Raw genomic sequence first — 20503 nt, forward strand, 5'->3', positions numbered from 1 at the left:
CTTCTTCTTCTTCTTCTTCTTCTTCTTCTTCTTCTTCTTCTTCTTCTGCTTCTCTCTCTCCTTTTACTCTGTCCCTCCTCAAAAGTCTATTTTGCTTCTAACAACTGCCTCTTTTAATCCAGCCTCCCTTTTATGATCTTTCTACTTTCTCTTATCCTCTACCTCCTAATTTCACTTTTACATGAGTTACATTTCTATTCACAGCTCTGTGTGTGTGTGTGCGTGTGTGTGTGTGTGTGTGTTTGCATATATTCTTTCATCTTCAAATTTGGCAAAAGGGAAGTTCAAACATTGGCTGCCATCTCCCTAGCTTCCTCTCCTCTCTAAAAGATTTTCCTTGTGTACCTCGTTTATGTGAGAAAATTTTCCTCATTCTATATCTCCCTTCTTCCAGTGCATGCCTCTTTCTCACACATTCATTTCTTTGAAGATCATTTCAATATAATCAACTTACATCTTTGCCTTCTGTCTGCATAAACTTCTTTTAACTGCCCTAATAATGATAAAGTTTTTAGTAGTTACATATATTGTCTTTTCATATGGGGATGTAAACAGTTTGACTTTATTGAGTCCCTTATGATTGAGTTTTCATATTTTCCTTTTTATGCTTCTCTTGAGTGCTGTGTTTGAATGTCAAAATTTTCTATTCAGCTCTGGTTTTTCCATCAGGAATGCTTGAAAGTCCTCCATTTCATTAAATATCCATTTCCCCCAAAATAATTACACTTAGTTTTGCGGGTAGGTTATTTTTGGCTGTAATCCTAGCTCCTCTGCCTTCTAGGATATCATATTCTAAGACCTCCATTCCTGTAAAATGAAAGATGCTAAATCTTGCATGTTCTTATCTATGGCTACACAATATTTGAATTGTTTCTTTTTGACTCCTTGAATTATGTTTTCTTTGACTTCAGAGCTCTGGAATTTGGCTACTGTATTCCTAGGAGTTTTTATTTTAAGATCTTTTTTTCAGGAATTGATTGGTGGACTCTTTCAAATTTACCCTCTGGATCTAAGATATCGGGGCAGTTTTACTTGATAATTTTTTGAAATATAATGTCTACGCTATTTCTTTGGTCATGACTTTCAGGTGGTCCAATAAGCCTTAAATGATCTCTCCTCAATCTATTTTCCAGGTCACTTTTTTCCAATGAAATATTTCACATTTACTTTTTTTTTCATTCTTTTGACTTTCTTTTCTTGTTTCTTGATGTCACATGGAGTCATTAGCTTCCACTTGCCCAATTCTAATTTTTAAGGAATAATTTTCTTCAGTGAACTTTTGAACCTCTACCTCTTTTGGAGTTCTTTTCTTCAGTGAATTTTTATGCTTCTTTTACCATTAGGCCAATTCTGACTTTTAAGGTGTTATTTTCTTCAGGATTTTTGAGTGTGCCTCTTTTACCAAGCTATTAATTCTTTTTTTCCCATAATTTTCTGGTGTCAGTCTTATTTCTTTTCCCATTTTTTCTAATATTCTTATTGCATTCTTTAATTTTCCTGGGAATTCTGTCTGAGCTTGAATCCAATTAGCATTTTTCTTTGAGACTTTTTAAAGCTGTTTTCACATTGTTTTTGTTTGTTTGTTTGTTTGTTTGTTTTTTTAGTTTAGAAATTGGTCTTTCCTGCCACATTAGTAGCTTTTTTTTATGGTCAAGATCCCCCCTTTTTTGCCATTTTCCCACTTTTTTTTCACTTTGAGTGTTATGTTAAAGTTGAGTTCTTTTTACCTTGGGTTGGGGAGACACTATGTCAAGCTTCAGACTTTTTGGTGCTGTTATTGTCTGAGCTAGTTAGGGGTTCTGCAAGTTTTGGTGCTTTCAAGGTGTTGTGATCTATCTCTGAGCTGAGAGTTCCCAAAGCTTCTACTGCTGCTGTGGCTATTGTTGCTTCCACCACATATGAGGGCCTTCTGTTGACCTCCTAAATTTTCTTAGAAAAATGTCTCATCCTGAGCATTTATTGTCTCTACCACTTCAGAATTTAGTTATAGGTATTTGCTTTTTAGTTGTTTGGAGGATAATGAGTTTTCTCTAATTTGCCCTCTTGGCACATTGGATGTAAGTAAGAACATTGTGAAATTGTGGGAGAGGCATTATCATGCCTTTGTTAGAGAATCAGAAATGAGCAACTTAAAGATGGTGAGGATGCTGCTTAACATCACAAGCCTAAGACCTATCATTCCTAATAATGGAATTTGGATATTCTGACTGAGAAGAAGAAGAAGAAGAAGAAGAAGAAGAAGAAGAAGAAGAAAAAGAAGAGTGTAGAATGAAGAGGGATGAAGAATGAAGAAGGATTAAGAATGATGAAGAAGAAGGACAAAGAAGAAGAAAGATGAAGGAGAAGGAGAGGGATGTTATTATCACAGATAAAGTTCATGAATTCCAGGTGTACCTCTGTCCCAGACAATTCTCTCCAGGGAAATGTGATTTGGAGAGTTGCGATTAACAAGGATTTTTACTCTGAAGTCATGCAAATTGGCAAATCTTCATTGAATCATTATTTGTAAATCAAATTATTCAAAGACCTCATCAGTCCTGATGACTAATTTCACTAGAAATGCTAAATACTTGGTTAAAAGCAAAAAAAAAAAAAGCAAAAAAAAACACCTGTTTCATTTATATTTACAAACTAGGAGGGTGATATGTATAATCATATTATTTTATGCAAAACAATTTTATTCCGTTAGTCATAGGATACTATGATGGGGTTTGAGATCTGGAAATATTTCCTCATTAACCAGAAATATCTTTGAGTCAGCTAAGTGGTGTGGTTGATTGATCACTGGGCTCAGAGACAAAAAGAAATGAAGTACAAATCTACTCTGAGACAAAGACAGTGTAGACTAGTCACTTACTCTATCTCAGCCTCAGTTTCCTTTTCAGTGTGCTGAGCGAGTTGAACCTATAAGGTATTTTCTAGCTCTAAATGTACAATCTTATGACTCAAGCACAACCTTTTTTTTTTGTTCTTCAATTTGAAATCCATGATTATAAAGGCATATATAACTAGCATGGGCACAATAGTTTATTTACATCTTCTTTCCCTTTCCCTAAGCAAAATGAAAGAGTTAGTAACTGTGGACATCTATGACTTGTCATGTTTCATTTGACAAGTCAATAAATGAGATGCTCATTAATGGCTAGACACGGCATTCTCCCAGCACCTTAATGGGTTAAATAAAACATAAAGGGTCTAAAGTGGAGAGATGGAAGTGTCCCAATATGGTGTTCAAAGGTACTATAAATAATAGCAATAAGAGGGAGATGAATATTAAATGAATTTTATAAGAAAAAGGTCCTTGAAGAAATATTTATAACATATCACTTAGATGTGGAAACTAGGTGGCATAGAAAATAACGCATTGGACTAGGAGTCCAGAAGACCTGACTTCAAATTCTACCTCAGATACCCTCTAACTCTGTGATCCTAGGTAAGTCACTTAACCTCTACCTGCCTCAATTTCCTCTTCAGTAAAATGGAGATAATTATAATGCCTCCCTCCTACAGTTTCTATGAAGATAAAAGAAGATATTTATAAAGTGCTTTGTAAACTTTAAAGTGCTATAGAAATGCTAGTTGTTATTGTTGTTGTTATTATTATTATTATCATTACACTTCCCAAGTTATCAATGTGTGATGTTAATGTTATAATATGTGGCATAAAGATGTCTCCCAGGAAATGTACAATCAGAAAAGGAGGTGGACCAATTGTGATGTAAGAAGTGCTAAAGAGATGAACAACCCAAGTATTGTCCTGCTACTGGAATGGAGTTTAAAAAGGCCTAGAAAAAGGTCTTCAGATCCTGGGTAGAAGCTGTTTGAATGATGTATAGAAGAATACAGACAAAAATGATTAAGAAGGATAAAGGATAAGAAGATGTTTCTCACCATTTGAGAAATGATCTGTAGACAGGAAATCATAGAATTTTTTTAAAATTATCATTTATTTTATTTATGTATTCAAGAATAATAAAGAGTTTTCTCTCCGTATGTCTCTCTCCCTTTTTCTATCTTTGCCTCTCTCTGCTCTTGTTTCTGTCTCTCTGTTTCTATCTCTCTGTTTTCTCTCTGTCTCTATCTTTGTCTCTCTACCTCTGTTTCCCTGTCTCTCCATTTCTGTGTCCATGTCTGTGCCTATGTCTCTGTCTCTCTCGTCGCATTATGTAGCCCTTACCATTCTCCACACATGTCTGATCATGGGATAGGGGTGAAACAGTGTTCTTTCTATAGAAAGAGCTCCCTAAAGCAAAATGTCAATGAGAAAGTCCTTGGCATCATGAAACAGTTCAATAATTTTTGCTTGGGGGCCTCAAATTCCATTTATCTTGGTAGTTCAGCTGAAACAGCATTAGGAATAGTGTTTTATTTTTTTATTTCATAGGAAGTCCTTTATGACTTGATTTATGTAAGTATTTTAAAATAATATCCATACTTTACTTCAGATCAGTTCCCTAATGGTTTGGGACAGCTGTAATCCAAGATTGATAGCAGGTGATCACTTATCAAGGAAGTTCTGAAAACTGCCCAGGAAGCTCCTTTAATTTAAAGGAAATATGCAAACAGCATAATCTTTAAGAACATAGTTCAAAGAAATCTATTGAACCCCACATTTGAACCTAAAGTTCAGCCTAAAGACAAGGGTTCCATTGACATTCTTTGGAGTTTTGCCCACATAAAACTACAGAAAAATGTCCACACTCTTCTATAAATTATATTCTTCTCACACAATATTTGATAGTTGCTTATGAAAACTGGTGTTTGTGATCAAAGCAGCAGTGGTCTAAAGCCAAGGCAATATGAATTCTGCCTTTCCTGGAGGATGTTTGCTTAGGTTTGGGATAAGGAAACATTGTTTGATGCTATGAACATCAAAGGGGGGTGGAGGGGATGGATTACTTGCATTCATCCCACTTAGATTGAGTTGAATTTGGCAGTCCAGGGAGTGAAGCAGTGAATTGGCTCCAAAAATAAAATATTCATTGACTATGATTGGGTGATGACATGTTATCTTCTGATTACAGTGTTCTAAGTCTTTGAAAAATAAGCATTCTTCAAAGGAGATCAACCACATGTGGATATAATACCTATGACATTTGGTTCACTTTCTTTTACTTTTCTCTTTTTATAAAAGTAAAGGACATTTTAAGGAGTTTTCCTACAATCCTACAACATGGTGTGAATCAATTCCTTAATTAAATAATGAAGACTATAAAGATTTGGTCTTTGTATAAAAACAGCAAAATAACATCTAGTTATTGGCTGAATCAGTCATACTCCTTGATCATATATATATATTATATATATATATATGTGTGGGGGTGTGTGTGTATGTACATATGTGTATGTATGTATATATATATATATATGTGTGTACATATATAGAGAGAGAGAGAGACAGAGACAGAAAGACAGAGAGAGACAGAGACACAGAGACAGAGAGATAGACAGACAGAGACACAGAGACAGAGAGACAGAGACAGACAGAGACAGAAATAGACAAAGGGGGGGAGACAGAGAGAGAGAGAAGGAGGAAGAATAGGAAAAGGAGGAGGAGAAGCCAATAGCTGGGAAATAACGCAGCTCTTCCCATCTGAAGAAACCAGATAAGGATTTCTCTCTTTTTCTCACCCTCTGCAGGCCAAACTTAATTTAGTCTAGTCTGGTGCTTCAGAATCCAATCAGAATAACATGAGGCTTTTGTAAATCGTTGAAGAGCAAACTAAGGAAGATTACTTAGCCTTAGCATAGAAAGGCTTCTCAGCAAGGATTCAGTACTGGTTCTGCCAGACAACCCATTGTATCTCCATGAGAAAGTTGTCTGGTCAGTGGGGTGAATTGGGTCTGGTGAATCACATAGTTATGGGATAACTGGCAAGGCTGAAGAACATTGATTCCTTTCCTTGCCTTTTTTATTAGGGAGGATGGAGAACTAGCCTAGTCTATATGGCAGAATTTTGCTCCTACTCTCTACTACACACTGGCTATAATGTCTAGCAACAGAGCTACTTTCCCAGAAAAAGACACCCAATCCAGCAGTTGAGTGTTGGTGCAAGAGTGTTGATAGCTCAGTTGAGTGAGCAAACAAACATCTCACATTCTGGACAGACACCAATAGAGAAAGGCAGTTACCTGAGACTGGAAAAAAAGTTCAAGAATTATAACCCTTGGTAGCAGAGAAGAAAGCTGGTTATGGGTCCAAGAAAGAGCTAGCTGTGTCAATTTAGAGTTGAGTTTTATGAGGTCTTTACCGTGGAGAAAAAGAACTCTGAGAAACAGCAGTATATGAGAAGTTAGTAGCTTCAGCCACACATGCTCTAGATATGTTACTATTATTATATTCAAAGTTTGAGACCTCTCTTCCTATGAATGCTATTTGTACAAGCACAAGACAGGACTGGTAAGGGTGAGGTGCAAGGAGATTATTTTATAACTACTGTGTTTTTTATGTTATTTTGTTAAATGTGTTTAGTAAAAAAAAAACTAATTATACTTATTGACTGATTGTAAATGGGAAATACACTGGGGGCCTGTGAACTACAGTAACCAACCAATAAACTTTCATTAGCCTCCTATTGTGTTCCTGTGCTATGTGCCGCACATATAAAAAGAAGCAAAAGACAACCTCTGCCCTCAATGAGTCTACAGTCTAATGAAAGAGACAACATTATAGGAAGATAGATAGATATAGTTATCTACAAAGCAAGCTATATATTAGATAAATAAAAGAATAATGAACAGAGGGAAGACAGTAGAAACAAGAAGAGTCCAGGAAGGCTTCCAGTAAAAGATGGGATTTTAGTTGGGACTTAAAGGAAGCCAGGGAGATCAGTAAGCAGAACAAAGGAGGAAGTAGTAGTAGGAGTAGCCAAACACAGGGCATCCTAGCACCTATGAGAGTTGTAATTGTCTTCTGGAGACATAACACAGAATGGGAATTCCGTAACAGCAACTCCATATGTTCATGTGACTGAAGTTTAAGATCATAGTAATATACCTTGACAAATTTATTCTCTGAATTTTTAATGATATACTGGCACCTTCCAAAGATATTAAGATCTGCAGAGAGAGACTTTGAGAGTGTTGGAGGCTCATATTGGGAGGGTTTGTGGAAGGATATGAAAAAAAATGCACAGAACCAGAAAATGTGGAAGAGTTTGAATCTACAAGCATAAATGAACAAAGTGAATCAATAAAATTATTGTTCTCGTTCCATTTTTCTTCATACTCAATGTAAAAGAAATAAATAATTGTCAGGATAGTTCTAGTTACCCTCAACTATGAGTTAGATAATTAGACATTTTTTCCAATTCTCACCTAGGTCTCAAAAACCCCCCAAAACAGGCATTGTGCATCAATTTTAAGTAAATACAGTTGTAAAAGTCTAATAAACCAAACAATGCAGAGTCCCTATCCTGCTCATTCAGCACCCCTACTCATCACAAGCCTCCGTGCTCCAGCATGGCAAACAGCTCAACCAACTAAATTGTGCTGTTATTTGCTTTCTGGTATTTCCTGACCTTGCCCTCACCCCAATATTCTGTAAAAACAAGCAGTGGGCTTCAATTCTGTCCGACTACTTGCTGAGGAGGGAAGGCATAAGAGGGCAGTATTGGAGTCTTCCTGGAGCTTCCATTTTCAGTCACAGAACTAAAGAAACAAGGGAACCTGAGCAGGATGTGAGCTGTCACCAAGTATGAAATAAAGAGGAATAACATCCATTTATGCCCAATACTGGCCCTCCCCCAAACAAACACCATTTAGGGCAGGGACTGAGGCCTGTGAAAATAAATTCACCAAAACATAAGGAAACTGAGACAATTTTGAGGGCCGGGTCCCAGGCAAATCTCATCATTAAAGGGAAAGGAGTCAGAAAGTAACTTCAAGAAAATTTCAGAAGAAAAAAGAAAGCTGAAAACTATCAAAGATCTCAACTAGTATCTGATTTTGTAATTTTGTCACCATTTTGTCAGCAAATAGGGATAGTTTTGTGTCCTCTTTCCCTCATTCTATGCTTTTAATTCCTTTCAATTGTTGTTGTTGTTGTTTTTGCTATTGTTAGCATTTCCAGAACTATATGAAATAATAGTGGAGAAGGTGAGAATAGTTCAATCTCCAGTGCAGAACGTAAGCTCTATGCTAGCTTTATTTCCTGGCAATTCAATTTTTACAAGACCTTTTGGTTAGTTCCCCTTTCTCCTTTGACATCACTACCATGTTGGTGCAAGTCTTCATACTCACACATCTAGACTATTGAAAAAGCCTGTTATTTGGTCTTCTTGCCTCGAGTCCATCCCTACCCAAGATCATACTCTACAGAGCTGATCTTCACAAAGCACAGGTCTGACCGTGTCACACCCCACCCCACCCCCAACCCTACTCAAGTGACAACACTTGCTCCTCATTTCCTCCAGGATCAAATATGAAATCAAGTTTATCTTTGAAATCCCTTCTTACCTTGACCCCTGCCTACCTTTTCAGTTTTCTAACACCTTACTCCACTTCACATAGTCTAATATCCAGTGACTCCTGCCTCTTTGCTATTTCTCCAACAAATCACTCCATCCTTTGACTCTGAATGTTCACTAATTGTGGTGCATGCCTGGAATTTTCTCCCTCCTTACTTTGGTCTTCTCCTGTTTTCCCTAGCATCCTTCAAGTCTCAGTTAAGTCCTTGTATTCTGTAAGAAGCCTTTCTCAATAACTTTTTTTTTCCTAGTCCCTTTCCCCCCAGATTATTTTCAATTTATCCTATTCTATTTTATTTGGGCATAGTTGTCCCCCACATTAGACTGTGAGTTTCATGAGATCAGGGATTTTTTTTAATCTTTTGCTGTATCCCCAAGACTTAGTATAGTGCCCAGAACATAGTAGGCTCTTTGACAATGGTCTATTTGCAAAAGATTAAGAACAACTTTGAGTGAATAAGTCATTTTGACTATTATAAATACCCAAATTAACTACAAAGGCCATATGAAGGAAGACACTACCTGTATCCCAAGAAAGAACTGATATATGTGTATATATGTACATGTAAGTTCATATATATATATATACATGTACAAGTACATATATATGTAAGTATAGAATGCTTTTATGCACATGTTTGTATGTATACACATATGTATGTGTGTGTGTATACATACACACACATATATATATTTCTAATGGTAGTTGTCTCTAGGGTGGGGGAAGGAAGAAAAAAGGGAAAAAAGAAATTTACATGATAACTTTATTATATGTTTAAAAGGAATAGCAAGTTTTACATAGAAGATTTGCAGTTTCTAGTGCAATCATTTTTTATGGAAATCTTTGCTTTATTCCATAAATTAAAAATAAAATAAATACAATTTTTTAAAAAATTCTTGTTGACTTGACATGACTGTGATAATGTAAGTCTTTCTTCTTCCCATGTATATTATCTAGGGGATTTCTTGAAAATAAAAAGGAAAAATAAAAAGAGCTAACTCAGTCAATCGCCCCAAAGCCCAGTCCTGTGAAGGACTAAAACAAAGCTTTAGATTATATTTATACTTTTGTAGGCAGAGAGATTTTGATTAGCTCAAACACATCACCGAAACATTGAGAGTTTGCTATGGATAGATATGTGCACAATAAAAAGGGAAATTCAAGGATAAGTTGGGAGAGAATGCCAAACTTTCATCTTTGACCTAGCTTTTATTCTGACTCAAATTCATTTTCAGTTAACCCATGGAAGATCTTGGGAATGTGTGACATTGCAGGAATTCTAGATTAGACAATCATCTGTTGCAGAAGACTGTGAGGTCCCATCCAGATGTGAGGGTTAAAAAAAGAAAGAAGTAACTTTAGTCTGTGGTCAATGTGTCTGGCTTCTGTTGGATGAGTGTAGTGGCTGTTTCTTTAGCCTGGCCTTTTCAGGGAGATTTTCTAGCTACCATACTCTAGAAAAGATGGTTTGGCTACCACTAGAGAAATGGGCCTAGGAGATAGGAGCAGAGGGTAACACTCAATGCAGAGATGTTGAGATCACCAGAAGGAAAGCATTGATGGAAACTAATGGTGAGGTTCCACTAAGCCCAGCAAAACAGAGATGCTTGGTATGGAGCAGACTGATTGAAGCTAATGGAGTGATGTAGTCAGCAGAGATGTCATATACACTAAGGAGTGGGCCTCAGGAGAGCAGTTCAATAATACCAGAAACATCAGGAGTTCTGCAGAGCCACTCCACATGTCATCCTTGCCTTTCGTTCATGACCTCTAATAATGTTCACTTTGTCCACTGATGATGTGTATATTTGTGGAACAACATGCTCAGGTAATTTAGGGAGAATGTTAAATTGAAATCTACTTAATATAACACCTTATTTCATTAAATGGCTTTGTTTCGAACAAAGTATGATCTCTAACTCACCAGAATAAAACAAGGGCATTGAGAGGGCTTATGAGCTATTGTACAGAGTGAGTGTGACTCAAAAGTATACCCTGAACCCAGAGTAGTTGTTCTGTGAGTGAGGGCTACCACAAATAGTTTGACAAGGTGTCTGATTCAAAAGTGGGCATGATTTTAAAAAGAGAAAATGACTTCATGAATCCCTCAATATTAGTGGAAAGATATATTTCAATACATTTCCAAATCTGATTTCATTAATCTGCAAAATTCCCCAAAAGGAAGTGAATGTTGTCAACAGCAAAACATCAATTGTGAACCTGTCACACAAATTTTGTGGGGTGCAGAGTTGGGGAGTAGGTTTCCTAGCATGTAGTAAGTACATTAAATTTCTATTACCCAATTTCAAGGACTTTTATCATTTTGTCTAAAACAAAGCTAATACCAAAGAATATAAAGACTGAATAAACAAGGCAAAGTCCCTAATGACAGCTAGATTTAAATCACCACTGCCCTGAGCGCCATTTTGCTTCAGAAATGACAAAGTCTTCACCACTTCTCTCCATCCAGTTCATTGGAAGGAACAGCTCATGTAAGAAATGATTATCAATTATTATTTACTTGATAAATATATAGCAATATATAATACATGGCTTTTATAGTAGATAATATAATAATTATAAAAACTCTTTGCCTTTCATGCTGAAATAAATCATAAACAAAGAGGAAAACTTAGTGACAAAGAAATGGGAAAATAATTCTAATTTGATCTTCAAGGACTCATCTTAATTCAGTTTGTTAAACACAAGCTGTAGAAGCTATTTGGAAATGAACTTAAGGGCCACTTTCCTCTAGGAAGATGTGTTTCTTATTCTATACAGACCTTCCTAAAGCATTTAGTTCAGAATCAAGACTCTGTCATGCCAAAAAAATAATCTTGTTGCAAAAAGAAGTAAAAGCAAGTAAAGCAGAAACTCTTGTTTCATGAGTGGCATTTCAATTGGTTTCTCTCACACTTATTGAAAAGGGTTAGAGGATCATAAATTTCTAACTGGAGACCCGATGGTTTCTCTCTATAGATGAGGAAACTGAAACCCAGAAAGGGGAAGGGCCTTACTTGCTCATGATCACATAGTGGGAAGATAGAGTATGTTGCTGAATGCAAGTTTTCTAATCATAAATCCAGTGGTTCCTCCACCATTATGTCCTGGAAGGCTACCTTATAGCCTCAGCTAACACACTGAGTTTGGGAATAATTCAGTTGTCTGTCTTTCCTAATATAATGATAACCCAGTGAATCAATCCAACTCCCATTCATTAATCTAGCCTGAGCACAAAGGAAATTTCCTCAGGGCTAGGTAGTTTGGTGCTTGCATGGGCTAAAAGAGGTGATAAGTATGGAGATGTCAGGTCTATCTGAACAGTAGAGTCCCAAGAGACAGCTGAAAAGTCCTCTGGGAATGGAAACAATTCTGTGTAGACCGTTTCTATGTGTGCCAATGGCGTACATGTAGAAAATGGTCCTGACTAAGACAAGCCACCTCCACCAGCTGCCTTGGTGAAGATCTTGGGATCTTTCCCTTCTTTGCCCTAACTTATCAATGGGCAGTAAAAACACAGACTGCCAATACCTGCTACCACTCAAGGAAACCATGGATTTATCCTTTTTCCTTCATTTCCCTAGTATTCAATTCCCACTAGGCCAAAGATGTGCCCATTGTTAACTGGGTGCTGACCTTCAGATGCATACCTCTTTTGAAGGCATCCCAGAGTGTCACTCTAATTGTTGAACACACTGTCTTCTGCATAGGGCACCATCCTTCCTGCCATTATTCCTCTCTCAGGGGTGAGGAACCTGCAGCCTTGAGGCCACACATGACCTTCTAGGTCTTTGGATGTGGCCTTTTGACCGAGTCTAAATTTTCCAGAACAAATCCTTTTATTGAAGGGATTTGTTTTGTGAATTTTGAAGTCAGTCAAAGGGCCACACTTGAGGACCTAGAGGGCCACATGTGGTCTCAAGGCTGTAGGTTCCCCACCCCTGCTCTAGGTCTTGCCATCCTCCCTGCCATTCTCCCTTTCTAAGTACAACTTGGCTTTTTAATTTATTCTGGAGTAAACACAAACAAGAACTCTCCTTAATGTGATGTCTTCCCCATTTAAAATGTGAGCAGGGAATGTCTCATTTTTTCCTTTGTACCCCCAATGTTCAGCACAGTGCTTGGCATTTAATAAATTGTGGGATTTTGTGACACTCCCTGAAAGGGCTGGGGAGGTCCAGGTCATGTGGCACCTTTACCTTTCTTTTAAGGGAGTTGAGGAAGGGCACTCCTCCTTTAAAGTTACAAGGAAGAAATCTATGTCATGAAACAATGAACTTAGTATGTTAAATTGCCAGCACTAATGCAATGATTACATATTTTCTGTTATTTCTATTTCAAATAGCAGAAGTTCTGACGATGAAGTAGATTACTGCAAAAACTCATAGTACCCACTAGATTCATCAAAGTAGTAGAAACCTTTTAGTGTCTGCCTGTTAGAAAATACTAGGGAAAGACCACAGGGCATAAGGCTAAAAAACAGCAATGTATCTACATCGCAGGGGGAAGGAATCAGTGACCCTCCTGCTCCCCAGATGTCAGTAACAAAGCTAGGGTCCCAGACATCCCTCTCTAGTTACCTCCTGCCCCATGCTGGAGATTCTGCTACTACAGAGGACACATTGCATTTTGGAATATGCTTCATAGTAAAACGGGGGAGCTGGCTGAGCCATAGTGTCTTGAGTAATCTGGATAGCTCATGCTCGGATTTTTTTTATTTTCTTTTAATTATCACTGAATCTGTGCTTCAGTCTTTATAACTGTATTAAATTCCAACCTCCTCTTTATTCTTTCTTGGCATCATTCTCCTCCTCCAAATAAATAGAAACCACATCTGCCAAAGAAAAGGGTATGATTATTATGTGTATGGTAGGTAGGCATGCAATTGGTTTAGACTTAGTGAGATTTGTATCTTTGGACAAAAGGACAGTATTTCCAAATGTCAAGGACTACTTGATTTGTACAGTGTTTTCATTGTACATGTAGTAACTTCACTTGTACTTCTGGGAACTCTCTTTCTCTCTCTCTCTCTCTCTCTCTCTCTCTCTCTCTCTCTCTCTCTCTCTGTCTCCCTCCTTCTCTTTCTCTCTGTCACTTTATCTTTTTCTGTCTCTGTACTTGTCTGTCTCTGTCTCTCCCTCTTCTCTCCCTTCTCTGTCTCTGTTTATCTGTCTCTATCTCTCTGTCTTTCTGTGTCCCTATGTCTTTATCTGTCCCTGTCTCTCCATTTCCCTCTTTCTGTCTCTGTTTCTGGCTGTCTCATTCTCTCTCTCTCTCTCTCTCTCTCTCTCTGTATCTGTCTTGTTCCTCTGTCTCTATTTCTATTTCTCTCCATCTATCTCTTTCTATCTCTGTCTTTTTCATTCTCTTTCTCTCTCTGTATATGTCTGTATTTCTGTTTCTTCTTTCCCCCTCTCTCTCTGAATATCTGTCCCTGTTTCTATCTCTATCCCTCTCTGTCTCTTTGTTTCTCTGTCTGCTTTTGTCTGTTTCTCTGTGTATCTGTCTCTGTGTATTTAGTGCTTCCTCTCTTCTCTCCTCTCCTCTCCTCTTCTCTTCTCTTCTCCCCCTGCCTCTCTCTCTCTCATACACACAGGATTCCCCCTGCCCCTCTCTCTCTCATACACACAGGATTCACTACTTTGAATTAATATGTTTCATTGTGTTCACCTTCTTTGCAGTTACTTCTATGATTTTCCTTTAACATGTTATTCTCTTTGTACTGGGCATACTTCATTGTTATTACATTTAAAAACTTCCCAAATACTGGCCAAGAAATCTAGCACTTTAGCGAGCACTTCTATATTCAGTGCCCAGATTAAGGGGCTTCCTGAGAAACAACAGGTCAATGCTCCAGGCAGGCAGAGATCTGTGAGACAGATCATGTTATTGCAGGATAGAGAGATAACTTACAGAAATACCAGGATGATAGACTGGGCAGAGGACCAAGAGACAGCCCTTGCTGGATAGAAACCCCAATCGTGCCAAGACCTTGAACAAGCTATTCATATGCCTTCATCAGGAGAGCTCCTTCCATTCCCTGATACTTTGCTTGGATCCATTGCCCAGTAGTTAGCTGCCCCCTGATACTTTCCCAATCCCAGTGATATAGAAGGTTTGATCACCGAAAATAAATTGTGTTCCCCAGCTCCTATACTCTTCTCTCTCATTACCTTCCATTTCAATCATACTCCTCCAATGTCCCACTCCAAATCACCATGCTATATGGGACACCATCTTCATTATCAACAGATTTTCTTTCATTTTTGAAATCTTTTTCTTACTTCCTTAACCATCCTTCCATTTTCTGTCAACCACAGAGACCTGGCTCACTTTGGATGAATATCTGTGGCCATTCCAACTAGTACTGGTTATACCTTGTCCCATTCCCTGAGATTCACTAATTCAGTAGTGGAAGTCACAAGTACTATTTGCAACCTATAGCCACTTCAAGGCTCTTAATGTACCACCATCATTAGGAACCTCTCATCCTTTAACATATCTTCTATGCAAATTTATCAGTCAATCCACATGTCTATGTGTTTTCTCTTCTAATTAGAATATGAATCCCATGAGAGTAAGGACTGCCTCACTTTCTATTTTTTATAACACCAAAAAGTAGCATTGTTTTGGTTGGCATAGACAACCACACACACAACCAGCAAGAAACAAGAAGGATTGTGATGTGGTAATGTGAAATATCTACTCATCAGTATAATACCATGTCATAGATCGGGCTGGTGAACTGCAGCCTTCAGGCATATATGGCCTTTTAGGTCCTCAAGTGCAGCCCTTTGACTGAATCCAAATTTCACGGAACAAATCCCCTTAATAAAAGGGTTTATTCTGGAAAACTTGGACTTAGTCAAAAAGCCACACTTATCTATGACATAGACAGACAGATAGATAGATAGATAGATAGATAGATACCATAGATATAATGTACATATGTGACATTTAATATATGGACATAGACATAGATATAACATTTCTCAGAGCTTGTGAACAAGCACTCAATCTTTGGGTTGACTATCTCATTCTAGCATTCCCTGGCTAGGAAAGGTCTAGATTCCCTGAGACAGACTACAACCACAAAATTACATTCAGACTCTCATGGTCCTAGGCATGTTTCTACCTATTGAGGAGAAACATGTTCCTTCTACTCACCACTGGAGCTTTTAAGATGACATTCACTGAATTTTCTTTCTGTACAATTGCAAAACACAGTTTATAACATTTACATGATCAGTCACAATAATGACACTTTTAGATATTAAAAAAGCAAAAGCATTTACTTTTTTAATGAAAGAAATATCATAGATACTAATACATTAAAACAGTACATAAATGTAAAATGTCATAATACTCATTACAAACTCTTTTGATTAATACTAAGGACTTTTAGAAGGTGCTATTTCTTAACACGAATTGCAATTCTCTTTAATCCAAAGAAGAACAAAGCTCAGCACACTAGTCTTCTCTGAACTGTGCAGACCAGCCCAGTCAGTTATTCACTCACCAAGTTGCTGCATTGCCCAATCAATACAAAATTCACATTAATGTAGTTCAGGTTGACTCTTCAAACTAACTCTCAATGATACCTACCAAGAGCAACTGCAAAGCCTCATCTGCTTTTCCTTCTGGAGCCAGAGGTGGCAGCAAAGAGCAAAGATGAGCAATCATTTGGAACTCTTCTCTCAGTCCTCATCTTTTTTGGTATCTCAATAGTACCTTCTCTTCGTGTCTTTTGTGAGGCTTCCTGGTACTACTCTCTCCTACTTCTCCTCCTAACTATATGACAACACTTTCTTAGTTTTCTTTACTGGATCATCATCTGTGTCACTCCCACTAACTGTGGGTATTTCCCAAGGTTCTGTTCTAGGAAAAGACCTCTATCCTCTGTCCTCTTCCATACGTATCCTCTTGATAACCTCATCTGTAGCATGGGTTCAGTTATCATCTCTATGCAAATGATTCCCAGATTACTATATCTAAGACTTCCTTCCTTCCTTCCTTCCTTCCTTCCTTCCTTCCTTCCTTCCTTCCTTCCTTCCTTCCTTCCTTTTTTCCCCCCATCCTCCCTACATCTTCTCCCTCTGCCCACAGGGCAATCATACTCTTATATGTGAGTGTTCTGCCCAAAGGAATATAAATTCTGATCACTGAAACCTCAAAAGATATCTTGGGGTTTAGGAGGTAGATTGTGTTTTTTTTTTTTCTCTCTTCCCTACTTATTTATTCTATCTTAAAAAAAAAAAAACTGGGACAATTAACTCTTTTGTCCAATGTAGCTTCATTTATGATTTCTTGAATAGATCTCTGGAAAACTAGGCTTTGATAAAGCCCATTTCGATGCAAATGGAACTACTTGACTTGCCTTAAACACAAATATCTCTGGCTCTCACAGATTGACCAATAATATATCCCAGTCCAAGCCTCTTTTGGCCATTCTTTGGGTTTCAATGGCTAAGAGTGATTGTACATAGCAATTGTTTCTTTTCTGACCAGAAACCCTGATGGTCTTCCCCTCCAAGATCTTTTTTGAGTAGACAAACTAATACATCTTTTGCCTCATTTTTTACCTAGCCTTAAATCATGGAATGGGTTTTGCTTCAGACAAACTGATTCCTGGGAAAGACCTTAGCTTAAAAAGGCCAAGGTCTGCTGCATCTGAGGTCATCTCCAGTTGTCCTGACCTATGTCTTGCCACCAGATTAAGATGACTCTGGAGGGGACAGTGAGGCTGGTGACCTTGTACAGCTCTGCCTCACTTAAATCCAATTCACTTGCAAGTCAAGACATCACCCTCTTGATGTCATTGGTCCTCTTCGAGAATGAAGGACAAACAATGACAATATCCAACACCAGTAACCTGTACTCATTTGCATGTCATGAGCTACCTATTAGTTACTTTGACTTGGATGTCTCATAGGCATCTCAACTCAACATGTCCAAATCCAAATGCATTTACTCCAATCTATATTTGAGTAGAGGGGAGAATAGACAGATGTATGCCCTCCATCTTGCCCTCTATATCTTCTGCCTGATCTCCAGCCTCTCATAGGATTAAGAAGTGGACAGATGACTGTCTTATCATTACACTTCATATATCTACTTCCTGGTCTCCAGCTTCCTGAGGGAAAAGGAGAAGTTCCATTCCATTGTCCTATTCTCCCATTGCTTAGGTTTAGGGAGAAGGTGTCATTCCTTTAAGTTTCTGGCCTAGTCCTCTGCCTCCTTCATTTCCAAGTTCTTGTTCTCCTAACCGAACTACCCAAAACTCTGAAAGGACTATACCTATAGCTTATAACTAGTGTTAAAATTGAAAATATCTCTAAAATTTTGATCTAATGATTAAAAAAAACTCCAATCTATTTATAGCTTTGATGATTCCAAACCTTTGTAGGTCATCATCCAAACCTATTCCTTATCCCCTATTTCCTGATTCTTATTTCTATTTTCCTCAAACACACTCTCCCCAATGTCTCAGCTAAAAGCTACCCACCCCTCCCACTGTGTTTTCTGGAATGTCTGCTCTAGAGGTAACAAAAAACCTGTTTTCCTCTTAAATCTTTCTAATTCCTTCTGTCTTCTTGTTCTCACCAAGATTTGTCTTTCTTTCTTAATGACAATACCCCCTTGGCCACCCTTTCCAGCACTGCCTATACTTAATCACTCATTCGTCTCAATTTACTGATCCAGGTGGGAAATTTGGGCTAATTCTTGATCCTTTTTTGTCACTTTCAAGATCACTTCCTACGACCATCACTCAGTTACCTGTCTTCCTTTAAGGTTCATGTGATTTACATTTACCATGCAATCAAAATCCTGGTACCTGTTGTGTACAAACACTCTTCCCATCCTCAATAAGTTTAGTACCTGGTTCCTGATCCCTCCCTCATCCCCAACCTCTGCCCTTATATGGTACTTGAAGACTTCAACGCACATAATGATATTCTTTCAAACACCTTAACTTTTCTGTTTCTCATCCTACTCATTTCCCATGACCTACTCAACTCCACTTCAGTCACACACAAAAAAAAGTCACATGTTTGACTTTTTACCTTACTACCTCCATGTTCAGGAAATCTGAAAATCTCTTATTTGATCAAAATCTACTGGTTTTCTGCCTTCTCCTTTGCGTTGCAATACCAAACTTTGCTTTTCATCCATACCATTATTTCTAATCTCTTGATCCCTCATTTCTCTCCCAAGCAAATACCCTTAAACTAGTCACACTCTCTTCTTTCCTCATCTTGAATCCTGGATGAACCAGTTAAACTGTAATGCACTACCATTTTCTCTTGAATTCTTCACTTTTTTTTGCTTTTCTTTTTTGTGTTTTTTCCCTTTTGTTATGATTCTTCTTTCACAACATGACTACTATGGAAATATTAGCTTGGAAAGGCCTAGATCCTGCATTTCATTCTGGGCCATTTTCCATTGTCCTGATCTGTATTTGGCTACTGTACCCAGATGGCTCCAGAGGAGAAAGTGAGGCTGGTGACTTTGCACACTCACTCAAATCCAATTCACTTGCAAGTCATGGCATTATCTCCCTGATGCCATGGTCCTCTTCAAGAACAAAGGACAAACAAAAACAACAACAATATGGAAATACACTTAATATGATTGTACATATATAACCTATATCAGATTGCTTGTGGCCTTGGGGAGAAGGTGGGGAAGGAGGGAGAAAAGTTTGGAAATCAAAATATTATAAAAATGAGTGTTGAAAACTATATTTACATGTAACTGGAAAAAATAAAATACTATTAAGTGGGAAAAAATTTAAAAAAAGAAAAAAGTCATTTCTTCCGTCCAATGCCCATTTTTGATCATTAAAAATCATGTTCAATTACATTACATCATATATATTTGTTTTCCTGTACATTTGCACTAATTTTCACTTTTTAAAATTTTTTTTTCTGACCAGTCTATTGTCCGACTACAGAAAAAGCTATCAGGAATGTCTTCTCTGTCATCAACAAAACATTTACTGGCTGTTGAAATATAACCATTTTAAATATATATATAACATCTGTTTCTTCAGGAGGTTTCAGTCACAGCCATAACAGGCCTCTCCTCTTTTGTCTCCAGAGGTTTAATTGGCGATACCCTGTCACAACAATTGACTCTTTGTTTTTGTTTATTTGTATTTTTGGTTCAGCCCAGGAGTAATACATAGTGGTTATAAAGTCCTTGGACAACTTAAAACTATAATAACTTCAGATAGACACATGAAACAAGCATTCTGCAAATGACATGTAAAAGCTGAAATTTTCAAAATTTTAAAGCCATATGCTTTGATTTTTTTTATCTTGCAACTAGCTGCTATCATCCACATTTTTCAATCTGATTTTGCCACTCATTGAAAAGATTTCTCAGTTGTTTCTCAGTAAAGAAATAAAAACCAATTAAACAAAATTTAACAACACATATCTACTTTTATTTTTAGAATTAATCTTTTATGTACCATTTACTGTATGCTTCTACCATGTGTATATTTAACATTAAGTTCTGCCTGAAGATTATAACCACTTTGCACAATGGCCCCTCCAGTCCTTGTGGCCTCCTTCTCTGATGCTTTATGTTTATTTGAAAGAAAAAAGAAAAGAGTACAATCACAATCACTCAGAGCCCTCATTTAGGAAAATGTCTAACATTAGGCAGAGGTTTAGATCTTTGCCTTAATGTAGATTTATGTTTACTTCTAGGTAACCCTGGCATCTTTACCAGTGAGATATAACTTCACATTAATGCTCATGTTGGGTTAAAAAATGAACAGAGCATGGCACTAGGTCTGTTAATGGATAGGCACAAGCATGGGAAGCTAGAGAAAGAGCAGTATTTCTTGGAACTTTCCTCAATCCTTGAATAGGTAGTTAAAACCAGAGACATCAGTCCAAATATTCTGCTGAAAAATAAAGCTCGTAGGAAGAACTGATTGCTTACTTTGATCAATTTCTTCTTCTTCTTTCTCCTCCTCTTCTTCTTCTTCTTCTTCTTCTTCTTCTTCTTCTTCTTCTTCTTC

The sequence above is a fragment of the Vombatus ursinus genome, unplaced genomic scaffold (assembly GCF_900497805.2).
Source record: "Vombatus ursinus unplaced genomic scaffold, bare-nosed wombat genome assembly UNPS02010461.1, whole genome shotgun sequence".
Taxonomy (NCBI): domain Eukaryota; kingdom Metazoa; phylum Chordata; class Mammalia; order Diprotodontia; family Vombatidae; genus Vombatus; species Vombatus ursinus.